This window comes from Physeter macrocephalus, chromosome 6, assembly GCF_002837175.3.
Source record: "Physeter macrocephalus isolate SW-GA chromosome 6, ASM283717v5, whole genome shotgun sequence".
NCBI lineage: Eukaryota > Metazoa > Chordata > Mammalia > Artiodactyla > Physeteridae > Physeter > Physeter macrocephalus.
The window spans coordinates 1,467,538-1,490,858 of NC_041219.1; the positions used below are offsets into that span (position 1 = coordinate 1,467,538).

Consider the following 23,321-nt stretch of genomic DNA (forward strand, 5'->3'; position numbering starts at 1 on the left):
CCTACTTTCTGGAGGGTTTTTATCATAAATGGGTGTTGAATTTTGTCGAAAGCTTTTTCTGCATCTATTGAGATGATCATATGGTTTTTATCCTTCAATTTGTTAATATGGTGTATTACATTGATTGATTTGCGTATATTGAAGAATCCTTGCATTCCTGGGATAATCCCCACTTGATCATGGTGTATGATCCTTTTAATGTGCTGTTGGATTCTGTTTGCTAGTACTTTGTGAGGATTTTTGCATCTATGCTCATCAGTGATATTGGCCTGTAGTTTTCTTTCTTTGTGACATCTTTGTCTGGTTTTCTTTCTTTGTGACATCTTTGTGTAATCACCGCTGTGATTAGAACTGATCATACGAATAGTGGTGTTTGGATTTGGGTTATAGCAGGTGGTTTTATGTTGCTAACAGTAGTGATAAAATTAATAACCCTGAGAATTGAGGATACACCAGCTAAATGTAGGCAGAAAATAGTAAGGTCAACTGAAGCTCCTGGATGTGCTAAGTTTCCTGCTAAGGGTAGATACACAGTTCAGCCTGTACCTGCACTGGCTTCGACTATTGGTGATGTTAGTAGTAATAGGAAAGAAGGAGGGAGTAGTCAGAAACTTATATTTTTTATACAGGGGAAAGCTATATTGGGTCCCCCAATTATTAGGGGCACTAGCCAGTTTCCAAACCCACCAATTATAATGGGTATGACTATAAAGAAGATTATTACAAATGCGTGGGCTGTTACTACCACATTATAAATTTGGTCATCTCTGAGCAGTGTGCCGGGTTGGCCTAGTTCAGTGCGAATTAATAAACTTAGGCCAGTGCCCACCATTCTGGCTTAGGCGCCAAATAGTAAGTATAAGGTGCCAATGTCTTTGTGGTTGGTTGAGAATAATCTGCGATTTATGAACATAGGTAAAGTGGCTGAGCAGGTATTAGACTGTAAATCTAAAGACAGAGGTTGAGCCCTCTTTTTGCCAAGTCCCGTGGTGAATGATCATCTTGATTTGCAAATTCAAGGAAGCAGCTTCAACCCTGCCGGGACTTCTCCTGCGGTTTTTTTTCTCTCAGCAGAAGTAGATTGAAGCCAGTTGATTAGGGTATTTAGCTGTTAACTAAAAGTTTGTGGGAGATGTATCCCTGAAATCTAGTGAGGATTTAGCTTAAAGTGTTTGATTTGCATTCAATTGATTGCAATCCGTATTGGGCAGGAATTAAGTAAATTGTACTTGCTTAGGACTTTGAAGGCCCTTGGTCTGGGCTAACATAAATTCCTATTCTAGGATTGACAGTATTGGTGTGAGACATAGAAGTATTGTGGATATTACGATTATGGTTGTTAAAAGGGTTATTTGTTTTGTGGAGTTGAATTGTCACTTTATCTTCATGTTGTTTGTAGAGGGGAATAAAGTTAGTGCTGTGGAGTATGTAAGCCATATGTAGAAGTATAGGTTGAGTAGTGCTGTGATGGCTGTGAGTGTGGGCAGGATAATGGTATTATTTTTTGTTATTTCTTGAATGATCATTCATTTAAGCATGAATCCTGATAGTGGTGAGAGTTCTCCCATTGAGAGTAGAGTGAGTATGGTGAGGGTTGTGGTGACAGGTATTTTGTTTCATGTGTGATAGTTATAGTGTGGTGGTAGTTGAGCTTTGAATAAAGAGTATGAATATAGTGAGGGTTGTTATGATGTAGATTAGTAGGTTTAGGATGGTTATGGTTAGGTTATACAGTAAGATGGCTGTTATTCATCCCATGTGGGCGATTGATGAGTAGGCCATGATTTTTCAGAGTTGTGTTTGGTTATTTTTGGGTTTTTTTGCGGTACGTGGGCCTCTGACTGCTGTGGCCTCTCCCTTTGTGGAGCACAGGCTCCGGACATGCAGGTCCAGCGGCCATGGCTCACGGGCCCAGCCGCTCCATGGCATGTGGGACCTTCCCGGACTGGGGGCACGAACCCGTGTCCCCTGCATCGGCAGGCGGACTCTCAACCACTGCACCACCAGGGAAGCCCTGTGTTTGGTTTAATCCACCTCAACCTCCGATTAGAATAGAAGGTATTGATAGGGCTAATATTAGATTTAGATTGATTGATGGTGAAATTTTATATAGGATTGACAGGGGTGCAAGCTTTTGTCATGTTAGTAGGATTAGGCCTGCTGTTAAGGGGATGCCTTGTGCAATTTCGGGCACTCAAAAGTGAAAGGGGGATAGTTCTACTTTAATAGCTAGTGCTATTGTTATTATTATGGATGCTGTTGGGTTGAATAGTTTTGTGATGTTTCATTAGCCGGAATGCAACAGGTTAATGATGACTGCTATTATAAGTAATGTGGATGCGGTGGCCTGTGTTAGAAAATATTTAGTGGAGGCTTCTATGGCTCGTGGATTAAAGTTTTTTATTATAATAGGGATGCTGGCTATTATATTTATTTCAAACCCAATTCAGGCTAGCAGTCAGAGAGAGCTGGTGATTACGACTGTAGTTACTAAAATGACAGTTGTTAGGATAATAATAAAGATAATGGGATTTAGTAGTATGGGAAGGATATAAACCAACATTTTCGGGGTATGGGCCTGATAGCTTGTTTAGCTGACCTTACTATAGTATGTAGTGTAATGTGGTAGCACGGAGAATTTTGAATTCTTAAGGGTAGGTTCAATTCCTATGATTCTAGAAATAAGAGGGTTTGAACCTCTATTATTTACTCTATCAAAGTAACTCTTTTATCAGACATATTTCTTATGTTTGTGGAGGGATGCTTGCAGTTATGATGGATAGTGACACATGTCATATACATAGGGCTAGTGTTAGAGGTAGGAAGTTTTTTCAGAGTAAGTGTATTAGTTGATCATATCAAAATCGAGGGTAGGATGCTCGAATCCATAGGAAGGATGTTGTTAGTAGCAGTGTTTTAACAATGAAGTGAATTGCATATAGTTCTGATGTGTAGGGGTTGTGGAATGCTCCTAGGAATAGAATTTTTGTGAATATATTTATTATAATGATGTTGGCATATTCCGCTAAGAAGAATATGGCGAAGGGGCCTGCTGCGTACTCTACATTGAAGCCGGATATGAGTTCGGATTCCCCTTCTGTTAAATCAAAGGGGGCTCGGTTGGTTTCTGCTAGGGTAGAAATAAATCATATTATGGCCGGTGGTCATGATGGGAAGACTAGTCATAGTTGTTCTTGTGTTGTGGTGAGGGTTGACAGGGTGAAGTATCCATTTATTAAGAGTACTGATAAGAGGATGATTGCTAGTGTTGCTTCATATGAGGTTGTTTGTGCTACTGCTCGTAGGGCTCCAATTAATGCGTATTTTGAGTTGGAGGCCCAGCCCGATCATAGAATGGAGTTTACGGCTAGACTTGATATTGCTAGTATCAATAATACTCCTAGGTTTATGTTGATGAGGGGGTATGGTATGGGTAGAAGGATTCATATTGTGAGGGCTAGGGTTGGGGGTAAGATGGGTGTGATGATAAATATGGAGGTGGAAGATGTGGCTGGTCGTAGGGGTTCCTTAGTGAATAGTTTGATTGCATCAGCAAAGGGTTGGAGTAGGCCACGAGGGCCTACGATGTTTGGTACTTTTCGGAGTTGTATGTAGCCTAGGATTTTACATTCTACTAGTGTCAAGAATACTACGGCTAGGAGCATAGGAATGATCAGCATTACAATGTTAATTATAAACATTTTGTTGGGGAGAGGGTTTGAACCTCTGAGTATAAAGGTTTAAGTTTTACGCAATTACCAGGCTCTGCCACCCCAACAAAACCCTGGTGTTGGGTGATTCGTTTGTGCTTGCTTATTAAGTTGAGATTAGATCATTAATTGTTTTGAAGGCGCTTATTTAAAGTGGGCCTTATTTCTCTTGTCCTTTCATACTGGGAGAAATGCGTAATAGATAGAAACCGACCTGGATTGCTCCAGTCTGAACTCAGATCACGTAGGACTTTAATCGTTGAACAAACGAACCCTTAATAGCGGTTACACCATTAGGATGTCCTGATCCAACATCGAGGTCATAAACCCTATTGTCGATATGGACTCTAGAATAGGATTGCGCTGTTATCTCTAGGGTACCTTGTTCCGTTGATCAATTTTTTGGATCAATAAGTGATATTATGCTTTAGCTAGTAGGTCTAGGCTTTAATCACTCGGAGGGTTTTCTGTGCTCTGAGGTCACCGAAATTGTCAACCCATGTGAAATTTTGTTATTCCTTGGCAGTTTAAGATTATGGTTTTGGGGTTGATTAATTGAAGCTCCGTAGGGTCTTCTCGTCTTATTTTGTTATCCCTGCCTCTTCACAGGGAGGTCAATTTCACTGATTAAAAGTAAGAGTCAGTAAAACCCTCGTGTGGCCATTCATACAAGTCCTTATTTACAGAACAAATGATTATACTACCTTTGCACGGTCAGGATACCATGGCCATTTAACAATTGTCACTGGGCAGGTGGTGCCTCTAATACTGGTGATGCTAGAGGTGATGTTTTGGTAAACAGGTGGGGTTTGTGTTTGCCGAGTTCCTTTTACTTTTTTAAATCTTTCTTTAAGTTCATGCCTGTGTTGGGTTAACAGTGTTTTTAATAAACAGTTTAGTGTTGGATTATATTTATTTACTGTTAATTATGAGTATATTATTTGTTGCTGATGTAAGCTTGTGCAAGGAGAAATATTTCTTGTCACTCATGTTAACAGTATTGCTCCTATAGTCTTATAGATTAGTCCAGTAATAAGGCTAGGAGTTGATTTACTTAGTATTGGAATTGAAATGTGTTTTGTTGTTGAGCTTGAACGCTTTCTTAATTGGTGGCTGCTTTTAGGCCAACTATGGTATTGTTTGCTTTTACTCTCTAGTCAAGGTTGTATCCATTTCTAAAAAGCTGTACCTTTTTAGACTAACGTTTAAATATACGTTGAAGCTTATTGTGGTTTTTAGTATTATTTAACGTTGAACTGAAATTCTTTTCCTGGACAACCAGCTATCACCAGGCTCGTTAGGCTTGTCACCTCTACTTATAAATCTTCTCACTATTCTGCCACATAGATGAGTTTGTTCTAGTAACTGTTCATAAGTAGCTCGTCTGGTTTCGGGTATTTTAGCTTAAGTTCTCTTTGTTAAATTGTTACTAGTTAAGACATTATGCAAAAGGTACAAGGGATAAGCTTTGCTTATTACTTTTAATATTTCTTTCATCATTCCCTTATGGTACTTTCTCTATAGCACCATCAGTGTTTAAATTTCTATCTCCTATACTTTAGATGTCTGGTGAATGTTTTATTTGACTAGCTTGTGTTAGTATGGTGGGAAAGGTGTGGGCTAAGTTTAGTTCAAAACATACATAGATCATGAAATCTTCTAGGTGTAAACTAGGTGCTTTATTTAAGCTATGTCTTGTTTTATCCAAACACACTTTCCAGTATGCTTACCTTGTTATGACTTATCTCCTCTCATATAATTGTTTAGCATGTGTTGATGGATTGTGGCTTTGTCATGGCACTTGAGGACGGTGACGGGCAGTGTGTGCATGCTTCATGGCCTTATTCAATTAAGCACTCTACTCTTAATTTACTACTAAATCCTCCTTTAGTTTTTAGGTTTCATAAAAACTTTAGTGTGGATAAAGGGCGTTCTTGGTGTAGAATATGTAGCCCATTTCTTCCCACCCCATAGGTTACACCTTGACCTAAAGTTTTTATGTGTCATAATTATGCTTACTTTTGCTTCTTTTTAGGGTTTGCTGAAGATGGCGGTATATAGACTGGAGTAGCAAGGGTTGGTGAGGTTTATTGGGGTTTATCCATTATAGAACAGGCTCCTCTAGAGGGGTGTGAAGCACTGCCAAGTCCTTTGAGTTTTAAGCTGTTGCTAGTAGTACTCTGGCGAATAGTCTAGTTCTTATGATTATTTGGGTTTAGGGCTAAGCATAGTGGGGTATCTAATCCCAGTTTGGGTCTTAGCTTTAGTGTGATCAGAATATATTAAAGTCACTTTTATAGTTTATTTTTGTTTTAATTATGGCTTTTTACAGCTTAATTAAGGTTTAACTTTATTTTGTATAACTCTTTAACACTCCTTACGCCGTATGCCTATTAGCTCGGGTCAATCGTATGACCGCGGTGGCTGGCACGAAATTTACCAACCCTAGTTAACATGGCTTAGTTAAACTTCCGTTTATGGCTTAACTTTAATCACTGCTGTCTCCTGTGGGGGTGTGGTCAAGCAAGGTGTTGTGAGCTGCTGGTGTGGTATGCTTGATACCTGCTGCTTTTAATCTTAGTGATTTAGAGGGCATTCTCACTGGGGTGCGGATACTTGCATGTGTAATTCTATTAAAAACTAATAGAAAGGCTGGGACCAAACCTTTATGTTCATGGGGCTGGTGAGCCCATCTAGACATTTTCAGTGTCTTCTTTTATGAGATGTTTAAGCTACATTAACTTGCTGCATGTAGGTGAGGTTTGTGTGGTTGTATTTTGTGGTTTATGTCAGGTTTAGTATTAGATTTTTGATAGGATGGTTGGCGAATCTAGGGGGAAGTCTGTCTGTATGGGTGGTGAATATCTAAATAGCTCATTGGTATGATAGGAGGGAGGGTTGAGGTTGATTCATTATGATATATAACTATTTTAAGCCGGGGGGGCGGAATAGTGAAGTGCTATGTCCTGTAACCATTAACTGACTGCACAACATAGGTTGCTCTAGCCAAATAACAAATACATACAAGTCCAGCTACAATTTGCTTGACTGCATTAAGACCTTTTAAGGTCATAGGTGAGTCCAAGCAATTCCCCCCCCCCAAAATAAAAGATACCAAATGTATGAAACCGCAGTTATGTGTGAGAATGGGCTGATTAGTCACTAACCCATCGAGATGTCTTATTTAAGGGGAAAGAGTGGGCGATTTTAGGTGACATGGCCCTTAAGTAAGAACCAGATTGTCTGATAAAGTTCACTAATAGAAATCCCCACAAGCTATGGGCCCAGAGCGAGAAGAGGGACACCTGCCGAGCGGGTTGATGGTTTCACGTGGCCTGGTGATCAAGCTCGTGGTCTAATGGAGAGGGTTACTAAACATGTTGGTTTAAACTGATTTAACTTAATGTACTATGTATGACCAATAATATATATGTACTATTAATGATAGAATGTACACATTCATTAGGCATGGGGTAAATAATGTAATGCATGATTATACATATGATGTACATGTATACATACGTGGGAAAAAGACATTATAGCAGTTATGTGGTGGTAACAAATATGTACGGTACACATAGCATGTATGTAGTAGAATGAATTATTTTTAGTACTGACATAGTACTGTAGTTTTATGAATGTCTTATAATATACTTTTTTCAGGGAATAGTTTATATAGAATTTCAGCTTTGGGTGCTGGCAGTGAAGTTTAGTGCTTCTTCCTTGAGTCTTGGGGAGATATGTTGTTCTCCTTTTCCGGTTTACAAGACCGGGGCATTGTGTTATACTACAAAGACTATTCATTTTAGGAACTTGTTTTCAATGAGACTAATTACTGGTATTAACACTAGGATTAAAAGAAAGTATAAAATGGATGCAAGTTGTCCAGTAATTATGTATGGGTGTTCCACGGGCTGTCCTCCGATCCATGTTAGTGTTAGTATGTCTGCCACTAGTACTCAAAATAAGAATTGGCTGAAGGGCCTAAATATCATGCTTCATTGTTTGGATGTGTGGAGTATTGGAATAAATGCCAGGATTAGGATTGAGAGCAGCAGGGCCAAGACTCCTCCTAGCTTGTTGGGGATTGATCATAGAATTGCTTACATGAATAGAAAATATCATTTTGCCTTGATATGTGATGGTGTGCTGAGTGGGTTTGCTGGGGTGTAGTTATCAGGGTCTCCTAGCAGGTCAGGTGAGAATAGGACTAATATTAGTGAAGCTAAGATTAATAGTAAGGCACCCAAGATATTCTTAATTGTATAGTAAGGGTGGAATGGGATTTTGTCTATGTCGGCTGGGATTCCTGTGTGTTGTTGCATCCTGTTTCGTGAAGGAATAATAGGTGGACGGCTGTGATGATGAAAGGGAGAATGAAGTGGAAGGTGAAGAATTGTGTTAGTGCTGTCTACAGAAAAGCCACCTTAGATTCGTTCAACGAGGGTAGTGCCGGTATATGGGATTGCTGAGAGTAGGTTTGTGATGACAGTTGCGCCTCAGAATGATATTTGTCCTCAAGATAGGACGTAGCCTATGAATGTGGTGGCTATGACTATAAGTAGTAGGATAATTCCAATATTTCATGTTTCCTGAAAGGTGTAGGATCCATAGTATAGACCGCGTCCTACGTGGGCAAAAGGGCAGATAAAAAATATGGAAGCTCCATTTGCGTGTATATATCGAATGATTCAGCCATAGTTGACGCCTCGGCAAATGTGTTACTGATGAGAAGTCAGTTGTTGTGTCTGGTGTGTAGTGTATTGCTAGAAATAGGCCTGTTAGGATTTGTAGGATTAGGCAGATGCCTAGTAAGGAACCGAAATTTCATCATGATGAGATATTTGATGGGGTAGGGAGGTCAATGAATGTGTTGTTGAGGATTTTTATTAGTGGGTGGGTTTTTCGGGTGTTGGTCATTGGTGTTCTTATAGTTGAATGACAACGATGATTTTTTATGTCATTGGCCATGGTTGGAGTCTATGTGAGAATAATGATGACATATATTGTATTCATTTAAAATATTATTTTTGTGGTTATTTTTGCGGGGGTTTCTTCAAAACCTTTGCCTATTTATGGGGGTTTAGGGTTGATTGTGGGTGGTGGTGTTGGGTGTGGGATTGTGTTAAATTTTGATGGTTCATTTTTGGGTCTCATAGTATTTTTGATCTATTTTGGGGGAATATTGTGTTTGGTTATACAACGGCTATAGCCACTGAACAATATCCTGATATTTGGGTTTCTAATAAGGTTGTATTGGGGGCATTTCTTTTAGGGTTGATAGTAGAGTTTTTAATGGTGTATTATATTTTGAAGGATGAAGATGTGGAAATTGTGTTTAAGTTTAATGGGTTGGGGGATTGGGTTATTTACAATACTGGTGACTCTGGGTTTTTTTAGTGAGGAGGCTATGGGGATTGTGGCGTTATACAGTTTTGGTACTTGGTTGGTGATTGTTACGGGCTGGTCATTATTTATTGGTGTTGTGGTTATTATGGAGATTACTCGGGGTAATTAAGTAGGAGTATACTCAGGGTGATGGTAATGAGGAATGATAGAAAGTATAGTTTAATAAGGCCTTTTTGGTTTGAGACTTGTGTGGAGGATTTTAGTTGAATGAAGGCTGTAGTGGGGGATTGGGTTATTTACAATACTGGTGACTCTGGGTTTTTTAGTGAGGAGGCTATGGGGATTGCGGCATTATACAGCTATGGTACTTGGTTGGTGATTGTTACTGGTTGGTCGTTATTTATTGGTGTTGTGGTTATTATGGAGATTACTCAGGGTAATTAAATTAGGAGTATACTGAGGGTGATGGTAATGAGAAATGATAGAAAGTATAGTTTAATAAGACCTTTTTGGTTTGAGATTAGTGTGGAGGATTTTAGTTGAATGAAGGCTGTAGTGTTTGGTAGGACAGTTTCTAGTCAGATCAAGTCTAGTAAGGAGGTTGCTAAGTTTTGGCTTATTAATAGGTTTAGATGGGGAGGTAGGCGGTGTATGATGGTGGGGAAATATCTTAGGAGAGTGGAGAATTTAGAGGAGTTTGAGAGGTGAGTATATTTTAAGTTTTGTTTGTTAAGATTGATTTCGAATGCTAGTATGAAGCCCAGAGCTGTTACTATAAGGGCAGTTAGTTTTAAGTGCAAAGGTATAGTTATTAGGGGGATGGTTGTTGAGGGATGTTGTTGGAGATGATGAAGCCAGCAAAAATACTTCCGATTAACAGGCGTTTGATGGAGTTAACTAAGAGGGGGTTGTTTTCATGGATAGGAGCTGAAGGAGAGAAGCAGGGCTGTCCCAGTAGTGTGAAGAAGATATTGTGAGTGCTATAGATGGCTGAGGGAGGTAGCGGTTAGTTATTAATAGGGCTCAGGCGTTGGTATAAGACGTGGTGGCAGTTTTGATAATTAGGTCTTTAGAGTAAAAACCGGTGAGAAAAGGTATTCCCATTAGCGCTAGGCATCCAATGATAAGGGCTGTTGCAGTGAAGGGTAAGGTCTTGAATAAGCCTCCTATTTTTCGTATGTCCTGCTCGTTGTTTAGGTTGTGAATAATGGATCCAGAGCACATTAATAGTACGGCTTTAAAGAAAGCATGTGTGCAAATATGTAAAAATGCTAGATGAGGTTGGTTAATACCAATTGTTACTACCATTAGACCTAATTGGCTTGAGGTAGAGAAGGCAATAATTATTTTAAGGTCGTTTGGGGTGAGAGCACATATGGCTGTGAATAGGGTGGTAAGGGCTCCTAGGCAAAGTGTTATTGTTTGAATGAGTTTGTTGTTTTCTGTTAAAGGGTAAAATCGGATAAGTAGGAAAATTCCCGCTACAACTATTGTGCTTGAGTGGAGTAGGGCCAAGACTGGGGTAGGACCTTCCATTGCTGAGGGGAGGCAGGGGTGAAGTCCAAACTGGGCCGATTTTCCGGCTGCGGCTAGTAGGAGTCCTGTGAGGGGGAGGTTTAAAGGGCTTAGGTCGAGTATGAAAATTTGTTGTAGGTCTCATGCATTTGTGTTGGATAAAAATCATGCCATTGTTATAATGAATCCGATATCTCCTATGTGATTATATAAAATTGCTTGAAGAGCAGCTGTGTTTGCATCTGTTTGTCCATGTCATCATCCGATGAGCAGGAAGGATATGATTCCTACCCCCTCACATCCAATAAAAAGTTGGAAGAGGTTGTTGGCTGTAACAAGGATTAGTATGGTGATGAGGAAGTGGAGTAGATACTTGAAGAATTGGTTGATGTAAGGATCCGAATGTATATATCATATTGAGAATTCTATGATAGATCATGTGATAAACAATGCCACTGGTATGAATATAATTGAGAAATAACCTATTTTGAAGCTAAGTGTCAATTTAAGTGTTTGGACAGTAATTCAGTGTCAGTTTGAAATGAGTATTTCTTGGCCTGTGTGAAGGAATATTATTGTTGGGATTAGACTGGTAATGAAAGCACATATGATGGATATTTATCATTTTTGTAGAAGTTTGTACTAGTTATCATGATTGGAATAATTAGTACTAGTAGTGTGATTAGGCAAAAGAAGGGAATAGGTTTATTACTTTTATTTGGAGTTGCAACAATGTTTTGGTTCTTAAGACCAATGGATAACTACCATCCTTTAAAAGTTTGAAAAAGCCATACTATTAGGTATGGGGGCATGAATTAGCAGTTCCTGCAATACTTTCTCGGTAAATAAGAAGTCTTAGTCTTCTGTTGCTAGATCCACAATCTAGTGTTTTTTTAAAACTATATTTACAGTATAGGGGGCCCAAGATGATTTTGGGGTTTAGTGACAGGAGTAGAAGTGGTAGGATATGGAGGGCTATAAGAGCATGTTCTCGAGTGAAGGAAGGTATAATATTATCGATATGGTGTGTACATTTGCCACATTGTGTTTTGATTAGTATATACATGCAGTATAGGGCTGTAATTACAATATTGGTTCCTATTAGGATAATAATGAGATTTGACCATGAGAAAGTTGATGTAACTATGAACAGTTCTCCAATTAGATTAATAGTTGGGGGTAGGCCAGGTTTGTTAAGCTTGCTAATAGTCATCAAGTGGCAATTAGTGGGAGGAGAATTTGCAGGCCTCGGGCTAAGCTTGTAGTTCGGCTATGGGTTCGCTCGTAATTTGAGTTTGCTAGGCAAAATAATATAGACAACGTGAGGCCGTGAGCAATTATTAGGGTGGTAGCCCCTATGTAACTTCAAGGGGTTTGAATGAGGATAGCTGCAATAACGAGTGCTATATGGCTGACTGAGGAGTAGGCAGTGAGTGATTTTAGGTCTGTTTGACGTAGACAAATAGAGCTAGTTATGATTATTTCCCATAAGGAAAGTATAAGGAAAGGGTGTGCTATTTATTCTGTTAGGGGATTGAGTATTGACACGATTCGTAGCATGCCATAGCCCCTGAGTTTTAGTAGTACGGCTGCAAGGACTATGGAGCCTGCGATGGGGGCTTCTCCATGTTCTTTGGGTAGTCAAAGGTGGAGGCCGTAGAGGGGCATTTTTACTATAAAGGTTATTATGCAGGCCAATCATATAAAGATGTTGGATCAGGAGTTGGATAGTCGTTGGGTCCAATATTGAAGTACTAGGAAATTTAGGGAGCCTATGATGTTTTGTATGTATGTTAATGCCTCTAGCAATGGGAGTGACCCAATTAATGTGTAGAATAGAAAGTAAAGTCCTGCATTAAGTTGTTCTGTTTGGTTACCCCAGCGGATAATGATAATAAGGGTAGGGACTAGTGTGGCTTCAAATATAATGTAAAATAGGATTAGCTCTATGGCAGTGAATTATGATTAGAAGTGTTTGTAACATAATTAGTATTGTGATGTATAGTTTTTTTCGGATTAGTGACTCTTTGAGTAAGTGGGATAGGCTGGCTATTAATATTAGGGGGAGGAGTTATATTATTAGGATTAGTAATGGTGCAGAGAGGGAGTCGGAGAAGAATATTAATGAGTAGTTGAGGCTATTGTCGTTGAATTGGTTAAGAAGAAGTAGGCTTGTAAGGCTAATTAATAGGCTGTGGGTTGTGGAGGTAATTCAGGTTATGTTGCTTTTTGATAGCCAGTTTAGAGGTATTAATATGATTGTGGGGATAATAAATTTTAGCATTGGAGAAGGTTGAGGTTTTGTACGTAATCGGTCCCACATGTGTTTGATACTATTACTAATAGGGCTAATCCGAGGGCTGCTTTGCAGGCCGCGAGTACCAGTAGGATGATTGGTATTATGCTGGCTAAGGTGAAATGTGAGTTTAAGATTGTCAGGGCTGCTAGGATACACAGTGATAGTATCATGCCTTCCAGGCAAAGTAGTGAGGATATTAGGTGGGACTGGTATATTAGTAACCCTACAAGGGATATAGTGAAAGCTATAATAATGTTTAGATGTACTAGGGACACTTGGTAGTTATGAGTTTAACCATAATCTAAGGAGTCTAAATAACTTGTTTTATTTTAAACTAAATACCATATTCAGCTCATTCCAACCCCTTTTGAATTCATTCGTAGGCCAGGCTAATTGCTAATAATGAAATTTAAAATAGGGCTATGATAAGTATTGTTTTTAGCTTGTTTATTTGGGTTGCTCAGGGGAGGGGTAGTAGGAGGGCAATTTCTAGGTCAAAAGAAGGAAAGTGATTGCTACTAGGAAAAATTTTATGGAAAAGGGTAAGCGGGTGGATCCAATAGAGTCAAATCTGCATTCGTAGGGGCTTGTTTTTTCTGCGTAGGGTTTAGTTGAGGAGGTCAGAAGGCAATAAGTAGGAGTAATGAGGCTAGTATTGTGTCTGTTAATAAGGTCAGTATTAGGTTTATTGTTCTTTTTCGGGGTGTACCGAAACTGGCGGATTGGAAGTCAGTTGTACTAATTAATACTAAAAGGACTGTGAGCCTCATCAATAGATAGATACGTAAAGAAATAGTCATACAACATCTACAAAAGGTCAGTATCAAGCAGCAACTTCAAAGCCGAAGTGGTGGGTGGATGTGAAGTGGAATTTTAGTTGGCGTAGGAAACAAACAATAAGAAAAGTAGACCCAATAATTACCTGCAGTCCGTGGAATCCTGTGGCTTCGAAGAAAGTTGATCCATAGACTCCATCCGAGATTGTAAAGGGGGCTTCGTAATACTCTGATGCTTGTAGGAGTGTAAAATAAACACCGAGGGCAATTGTAATAAAAAAGGCTTGGAGTATGTGCTTGTGATTTCCTTCTATAAGGCTATGATGGGCTCAGGTAATGGATACGCCAGAGGCTAATAGCACAGAAGTGTTAAGGAGTGGTACTTCTAGGGGGTTTAAGGGGTGAGTGCCTGTTGGTGGCCAGCATCCACCTAGTTCAGTAGTGGGGGGCGAGGCTTGAGTGGTAGAAGGCTCAAAAAAAGCTGGTAAAAAGTAGGACTTCTGAGACGATAAATAAGATTATTCCGTATTGAAGTCCCTTTTGGACGGTTGGTGTGTGGTGGCTTTGGAAAGTGCTTTCTCGAACAACATCTTGTCATCATTGATATACTGTTAGAATATAAGTTAGTAGGCCCAGTATTCGTAGAACTATTGAGTTGAAGTGGAATCACATGATTAGGCCTCATGTTATGAGAAGTGCTGAAAGAGGTCCTGTGAGGGGTCAGGGACTGGGGTTTACTATGTGATACGTGTGGGTTTGGTGGGTCATTATGTGTTGTCATGCAGGTATAAGCTTACTAAGAGGGTAAATACATAGGCTTGAATTATGGCGACAGCAAATTCAAGGATGGTGAATAGGGTGAGAATAGTAAATGTAATAAGAGCTGTGAATGTGCTGGTGCTTACTAGCACGAGGGTTGTCTCCCCGATTAGGTGTATTAGTAAGTGGCCTGCCGTAATATTGGCTGTTAGTCGTACTGCCAGTGCTACTGGCTGGATGAATAGGCTAATACTTTCGATAATTACTAGCATAGGGATGAGGAAAGTGGGTGTGCCTTGTGGTAAGAAGTGGGCTAGGGATGCTTTTGTTTTATTATGGAGGCCCGTAATGACGGCACCGGCTCATAGAGGGATGGCTATTCCTACATTTACTGGGAGCTGTGTGGTGGGTATAAATGAGTGGGGTAATAGTCTGAGGAGATTGGTTGAGCTGATAACTAGAACGAGTGATATTAGTATTAGCGATCAGGTTTGTCCTTTATGATTATGAATACCTATTATTTGCTTTGATGTGAGTTGAATTAATCACTGTTGAAGGGAGATTATGCAATTTTTTTTTTTTTTTTTGTGGTATGCGGGCCTCCCTCTGTTGTGGCCTCTCCCTTTGCGGAGCACAGGCTCCGGACGCGCAGGCTCAGCGGCCATGGCTCACGTGCCCAGCCGCTCCGCTGCATGCGGGATCCTCCCAGACCGGGGCGCGAACCCGGTTCCCCTGCATCGGCAGGCGGACGCGCAACCACTGCGCCACCAGGGAAGCCCCTATGCAATTATTAATTAGTCGTTTTGATGTTGGGAATAGAATACTTGGGAATATAACTATCAGGATGACTACAGGTTTGCCTATTACTGGGGTTATGAAAGGGACAAATAGATTTTCGTTCATACTGTTTCTCAAGGGGCATATTGTTTTTGTATTTTAGTGAGTGTTGATTTTGGGTTGGGGTAGTAGATGTGCTTTGAGATTTTTAGTTGAAATATAATAAACAGTGTTAGAAATATAGATGAAATCGTAACAAATCGTGTTGATATATCTAGTTGTGGCATGTCATCAAGGAGAACTTTGGCTCTCAATTTTTTTTTTTTTTGTGGTATGCGGGCCTCACACTGTTGTGGCCTCTCCCGTTGCGGAGCACAGGCTCTGGACGCACAGGCTCAGCGGCCATGGCTCACGGGCCCAGCCGCTCCGCGGCATGTGGGATCCTCCCAGACCGGGGCGCGAACCCGGTTCCCCTGCATCGGCAGGCGGACGCGCAACCACTGCGCCACCAGGGAAGCCCCGGCTCTCAATTTTTAACTTAAAAGGTTAACGCTAATCTAGCTTCTTAATGAGTTTATAGTATAGATGCTGATCATTTCTTGAAGTATTTTAGGGGCACTAGTTCAAGAACAATTGGCATGAAGCTGTGGTTTGACCCACAGATCTCTGAACACTGTCCGTAGAACAAGCCTGGTCATGTTGATATTCGTGTTGTTTGGTGTAGGTGCCCTGGGATTGCGTCTGTCTTTAGGCGCAAGGAGGGTACGGCTCATGAGTGTAGTACGTCTTCGGAGGAAATTAGTACTCGGATTGTTATCTCTATAGGTAAAATTACTCGGTTATCTACTTCTAGTAGTCGTAGTTCTCCTGGTTTTACGTCTGGTGTTGGGATTATATAGGAATCAAAGTTTAGGTCTTTGTAGTCAGTGTATTCATAGCTTCAGTATCATTCGTGGGCTATAGTTTTTTACAGTAAGAGATGGGCTGTTGATTTCATCGATCATATAAAGAATTCGTAATGATGGCAGGGCAATTAAGATTAAGATAATGGCCGGCAAGATAGTCCAAATAGTCTCCACCTCTTGGGCATCTATTGTGCTAGTATGTATTAACTTAGTTGTAAGTACTAGTGTAATGATGTAGAGGACTAAGGAGCTAATTAGGAAAACAATTATTAGTGTGTGGTCGTGAAAATGTGGCAGTTCTTCTATGATGGGTGATGTTGCATCTTGAAAACCTAGTTGGAAGGGGTATGCCATAGAGATATACAATATTTTCACTTGTGACTTAACTTCGACAAAGTTATATAAAATTTTACTAATACATAGTTCATGAAGAAAGACATAGTGGCTATGATGTTGGCTTGAAACCGATAAGAGAGGGTTCGATTCCTTCCTATCTTGACTATTTTAGATTAATGTAGTTTGGTTCTTCGAATGTATGATATGGCGGAGGACATCCGTTTAGTCATTCTAAATTTGTGTTAGTAAGCTCTACTGCTAATACTTCTCGTTTGGATGTGAATGCTTCTCAGATAATGAAGACTATCAGTATGACCACTGTTAATGAGATGAATGAGCCTATTGATGAGATGGTATTCCATGCTGTACAGGCATCTGGATAGTCGGAGTATCGTCGAGGCATGCCAGATTAGCCTAGGAAATGTTGTGGGAAGAAGGTTATGTTGACACCCACGAATATGATCACAAAGTGAATTTTTGCTTATGTCAAGTTGAGTGAATACCCTGAGAATAGTGGAAATCAGTGTACAAATCCTCCTATGATAGCAAAAACAGCTCCCATTGAGAGCACATAGTGAAAGTGTGTGTGACTACATAGTAGGTATCATGAAGGACAATGTCTAATGATGAATTATCTAGGACAGTACCTGTTAGTCCGCCGACTGTGAAAAGGAAGATGAAACCTAAGGCTCACCTCATGGCCGGGGACCATTTAATATTGCCTCCATGGAGTGTTGCATTGAGAGCACATAGTGAAAGTGTGCGACTACATAGTAGGTATCATGAAGTACAATGTCTAATGATGAATTAGCTAGGACAATACCTGTTAGTCCACCAACTGTGAAAAGGAAGGCTCACATCAGGGCCGGTGATCATTTAATATTGCCTCTGTGGAGTGTTGCCAATCAGCTAAATACTTTTACCCCTGTAGGGATGGCAATAACTATAGTAGCTGATGTAAAGTATGCTCGCGTATCAATATCCATACCTACTGTGAATATGTGATGGGCCCATACAATAAAACCTAAGAACCCAATTGATATTATAGCTCATACCATACCCATATATCCGAAAGGCTCTTTTTTTCCCGAGTAGTAAGGTGCAATGTGTGAGACCATCCCAAACCCAGGTAGGGTGATGGTGGCCTCGTAGAATGAGTGGGAATGTTCCTTCCTCTGCTATATTTTGGAAGAGTTTGAGAAGGATAGGTGTTAGCTGTTCTCTAAATGTTTCATAGAATTCGCCTGTGAAGCCATCTGGTCCTGGGCTTTTGTTTGTTGGAAGACTTTTAATCACAGTCTCAATTTCAGTGCTTGTTGTCTGCTTTTCTTTCTAAACGATTCACTTTTTAAAAAATAAATAAATAAATAAATTTATTTATTTATTTTTGGCTGCATTGGGTCTTGCTGCACGCAGGCTTTCTCTAGTTGCAGCAAGCGGGGGCTACTCTTCGTTGAGGTGTGTGGGCTTCTCATTGTGATGGCTTCTCGTTTTGTGGAGCACGGGCTCTAGGTGCACGGGATTCAGTTGTTGTGGCACGCGGGCTCAGTGGTTGTGGCTCGCGGGCTCTAGAGTGCAGGCTCAGTAGTTGTGGTGCATGGGCTTAGTAGCTCTGTGGCATGTGGGATATTCCTGGACCAGGGCTCGAACCCTTGTCCCCTCCATTGGCAGGTGGATTCTTAACCACTGCACCACCAGGGAAGTCCCTGAATGATTCGCTTTTTAATGCAGGGAGTTATTCATCCTTAAATGATACCTGGTAGGAATTCAATGAATATCTGTCAGATGATTAAATAAAAGAGCAACAATTTAATTCTGCAGCCACCTTTGCTGGGTAAGACACTTTGGATCTGAAGATTGTATTGAACACGGGGCACCCTCCAGCTCCTCAGGAAATAGTGGACAAGGAACCTTCCTGTGAGGGAGAGAAAGCATGTTTCTGGGAGCTTTGCAAATGTTTCATGGGAATCCCACTTTTGGTTCTCTTAAGGACTCTTTTTTGGTTCATCACTCCATATGCCTCATGGACCAAATTACTACATGTTTCTGGTGGTTCAACATGTTCTTGGCCACAGAGGCTGATATCCTGCTACAAACTGAGCCTGGTAGGAACTTAAAAGGAGATGCTTCTCATCTGTCCTCTGGCATGCCTTCAGTGAGACTCAGGCATTTGAAGACATCAGACCCAGACACCAAAATGAAATTAACAAGAAGGGGCTCCCATGAGGGGGACTGGGCGCCTCAGATTCAAATGAGCAGTCGATTGAATCCAGTGAAGGCGCTAATGAGCTGTTCTACACAGCTCTGGCAAACTTACCCTGCACCTATAATTTTCTCTCTGGATATCATTAAAATCAAATGATTCCCTTATTTGGGGTATCCATTTACAGTGTAATTATTTTGGTCTTTTGTAGTGACTTTCGTGGTTAAATTAGGCAATTCTCCTGCCTGTGTAGATAATGTAATGACTTTTTAATCATTTGTTTTCTACCAGCCAAATTGTTTCCATGATCCCATTAGAATTCTTCTGTAGTGATTCCAATGGATTTATTGAACTACTGGTGACAGCCTCACTGATGAACTGCAGGCTGCCTGCTGTTAAATTCAGCCAATGAATATCAAATACCTTCCATTTTCCCAGGAACCCAGAAAAAAATCTAATAATTTTGATCGATGGATATATTTCCTGACATTCAGCATAAAAATTACAAAGAATACCATATGCTTATGGTAGGTTTTAAAAATGTAAATTTATTTTTTTATGATTATAAAAGTAATATATTATTATTCTTAAAAAATCCAGAAATACCCCAAATATAACAAGTACTATAAAAACGCCTCTAATTTCACCACTTACTTAAAACCATTTTGTATTAGATGGTATCTCCCTATAGTTTTTTTTAAAAAAATGTATTTCTCTTTCCATTATCTGTCAATTATCTACATACCTACCTATCTATTCAAAATTGGAGCCATAATTTTTTAACCATATTTTTTTCATTTAATATTCATGATAAGAATTTTTCTATGTCCCTGAATATTCATTGCAGTTATAATCTTTAATGGTTGTGTAATATTTTAGTATATACATTTGTTCTCCAAATATTTTCTGAGCTCCTACTCTGAACAAAGACTTACTGTAATTTATTTAGTCATTGCTCTATTGTTTGAACTTTTAAAAATATAAGTCACATCATAGCTCTCTGCTCCAAACACTGCAAGGGCTCCCCATTTTGCTAAGAGTAAAAGCTTACATCCTTATGATGGCCTTTGAGGCCCTTCAAGTTTGCCCCCAACTCTTACCTCTCTGGCTTCATCTCCTATTCCTCTCCCTGCCCAGGCCACACCAGCCCCACTGGACTCCCTACTGTTTTTCTAGTTGTCAGACAAGTTGTGCCCCTGGGCCTTTGCACTAGCTGTTCCCTCTGCCTGGAATGCCCAAAGACCCACTACCCAGATTTCTCACCTCCTTAGAATCTTGTGCTCATGCGTCATCTTCTTAATGAAGCAAACTCTTCCTTTTTGTCTTGCCTCCAGCCACTCCTGATTGCTCTTATCTTGCTCTGCTTTGTCTTTTTTTTTTCCACAGCGTCTATTATTTTCTCATGTACTATTATACTTTATTTACTAAGTTTACCATTTATTATCTACTCCCACTGTAATGTAAATTCCATGAGGGTAGAGATTTTTGTCAATTTTGTTCACCAATGTATTGCAGGTGCCCCAAACACTACTTGGCACATAGTAGGTGCTCAATAAATATTTGTTGCATGAATGTATAAATGTTTTTGCATTTTTTGCTACTTGTGTACAATGCTGTATAGAGTCTAAATCTTTGAATCAATCTCTTGTGATTTTCTGAGATTTCATGGAATTACTGAATCAAAGGAACAACTTTTAAGGCTTTCTGATATATGTCATCAAACAGCTTTTTAGAAAACTTGTGCTGATTTACGCTTCCAGCAGAGTATAACTATGTCCATCTCATTGCATTAACACAGGCATTAAGTATTATTTTAAAAATACCTTCATTAACCTGAGTGCTGAAGAACACTACTCATTTAAAAATTTTATGTTAAAAAATTTTACAACTATTTGACTACTAGTAAGTTTGAAGATTTAAAAATCAGCTTATTAGTTATTGATTTCTTTGGGGGATCACCTGATCACATTCCTTATTGATTTTTTATAGTGAATATTAAGACTTATTTCCGTGTTTATTAGGAATAATTTGTGCACACAAGAGAATATATTTAGAGAAAAAAAAATACTCTTGAACCCACCTCCCAGTTTAAGAAATAGGACATTGTCAGTTCTTTTGAAATCCTAGGGCTTCCCTGGTGGCGCAGTGGTTGCGCGTCCGCCTGCCGATGCAGGGGAGCCGGGTTCGCGCCCCGGTCTGGGAGGATCCCGCGTGCCGCGGAGCGGCTGGGCCCGTGGGCCGTGGCCGCTGGGCCTGCGCGTCCGGAGCCTGTGCTCCGCGACGGGAGAGGCCACGAGCCGGGTTCGCGCCCCGGTCTGGGAGGATCCCGCGTGCCGCGGAGCGGCTGGGCCCGTGGGCCGTGGCCGCTGGGCCTGCGCGTCCGGAGCCTGTGCTCCGCGGCGGGAGAGGCCACAGCAGAGGAAGGCCCGCATACCACAAAAAAAAAAAAAAAAAAAAGAAATCCTAATGTCCCAGTGAATGCCTCCCAGTTCCTATTCCTCAACATCTTCACAGAGAAACCATTGCTTTTTTGTGTGTCCCCAATGGCATATTGTTTAGTTTTGTCTGTTTTGAAAATGGAGTCATACTGCAGTTCAACATTGTGTTTCTAAAATGTTTGATTGCTGGAATCTGGCTGCAGCCTCCGCCGCCTCCCACCGTCTCCGGACAGTGGACCCGCACAAAGTGAGCGAGCCTCGTGCCTTCGTGAAAATGTGCAAGCACGACCCGAGCGTTCTGCACACCGAGGAAATGTGCTTCCTGAGGGAGTGGGTGGAGAGCATGGGGGGTTAAAATACCACCTGCTACTCATAAAACTAAATTGGAAGCAAATACCAAGGAAGAAAAAACAGATAGTAAGAAGGTGGAGGAAAACATAAAGACAGATGAACCATCAAGTGAGGAAAGTGATCTGGAAATTGACAATGAAGGTGTGAATGAACCAGACACTGATGCCCCTCCAGAAATGGGAGATGAAAATGTAGAGATAACTGGGGAGATGATGGATTAGGCAAATGATAAAAAAGTGGCTGCCGTTGATGCCCTAAATGATGGTGAACTACAGAAAGCCATGACTTGTTCACAGATGCCATCAAGGTAAATCCTCGTTTGGCCATTCTGTATGCCAAGAGAGCCAGTGTCTTCATCAAATTACAGAAGCCAAATGCTGCCATCTGAGACTGTGACAGAGCTATTGAAATAAATCCTGATTCAGCTCAGCCATACAAAGGGCAAGGGAAAACGCACAGACTTTTGGGCCATTGGGAAGAAGCTGCCCATGATCTTGCCCTTGCCTGTAAACTGGATTATGATGAAGATGCTAGTGCAATTATGAAAGAGTTCAACCAAGGACCCAGAAAATTGCTGAACGTCGGAGAAAGTATGAGCGAAAACGTGAAGGGCAAGAGATCAAAGAATAGAAAGGGTCACGAAGGCTCGGGAAGAACATGAGAGAGCCCAGAGAGAGGAAGAAGCCAGCAGACAGTCAGGAGCTCAGTATGGCTCTTTTCCAGGTGGTTTCTTGATGGAATACTGGTAATTTTCCTGGAGGAATGCCTGGAATGGGAGGGGGCATGCCTGGAATGGCAGGAATGCCTGGGCTCAATGAAATTCTTCATGATCCAGAGGTTCTTGCAGCCATGCAGGATCCGGAAGTTATGGTGGCCTTCCAGGATGTGGCTCAGAACCCAGCAAATATGTCAACATATCAGAGCAACCCAAAGGTTACGAATCTCATCAGTAAATTGTCGGCCAAATTTGGAGGTCAAGCATAATGCCCTCAGACAAATAGAGCCCCTGCTGAAGGTAAAGCAACTTAGATCACCTAATGGATGTCACAGTAATACAAACCGTGTACCTCTGACCTTCTCATGAAGAAAGCTGGGGTGCTTTGAGGATAATCCCTACCCCTCTGCCCCAAATGCAGCTGAAATATTTTACAGTGGTTTGCCATTAGGGTATTCATTCAGATACTGTTTTCCTACTAGACATTAAAAACTTTAAACAATTAAAAAAATAAAGTAAAATTAAATGTTTGAATTCGACAACTACAGTTCATTTGTTTTTACTGCTATATACTATTCTCTTGTTTATATATACCACTGTTTATTTATGCAGGCTCGGTGGGCAGTACGATTGTTTCTAACTCTTTCGTATGATAAATGACACTGCTACAAAGCTCATGGTCACTGAGGCGTTATACACAAAATCTCTGTAGGGTATGTACCTAGGAGTGGAATTTCTGGGTCATCGAGGATGTGTATGTTCAACTGTTCAAGATAATGTGAAGCTCCTTTCCAATTTGATTGTATTAATTTATATTCCTACTAGCAGTGGATGGGCTTTCCCATTGCTTCACAATTTTTCTAACTCTTAGTACTATGCCGGAGTGGCTGAAAAGTGGTATCTAATTTTGGTTTAAATCTGCATTTACCTTTCAAATGATTATTGGCGATTTACCTTTCCTCTTCTTTTTATTTATATTTAAAGGGTGATAACCACTGTCACCACAGTCATTGATTGGGTACGACATTGTGTGCCAATCCCTGCACATTGCATCAGCCACTCACCAACCTTATGAAGTAGTTACCATCATATTTTGGGGCCCCAGAGAGATTACTATCAGAGTACATATTACAAACTGTATTTCTTCCAAATGATGACCTTCACATCTGTATAACATGTGACTTGAGA

At 40.5% G+C, this 23,321-nt stretch overlaps 3 pseudogenes; 1 reads left to right on the forward strand and 2 right to left on the reverse strand.

The window, feature by feature from the left end:
* Nucleotides 1-9,211: 9,211 nt before the first annotated feature.
* On the reverse strand, nucleotides 9,212-13,848 carry LOC129392166 (NADH-ubiquinone oxidoreductase chain 5-like; annotated as a pseudogene).
* A 1,929-nt stretch (nucleotides 13,849-15,777) lies between these two features.
* Nucleotides 15,778-16,444, reverse strand: LOC129392170 (cytochrome c oxidase subunit 2-like; annotated as a pseudogene).
* Nucleotides 16,445-21,242: 4,798 nt separating this feature from the next.
* On the forward strand, nucleotides 21,243-22,402 carry LOC102985023 (hsc70-interacting protein-like; annotated as a pseudogene).
* The last annotated feature ends 919 nt before the right edge of the window (nucleotides 22,403-23,321 follow it).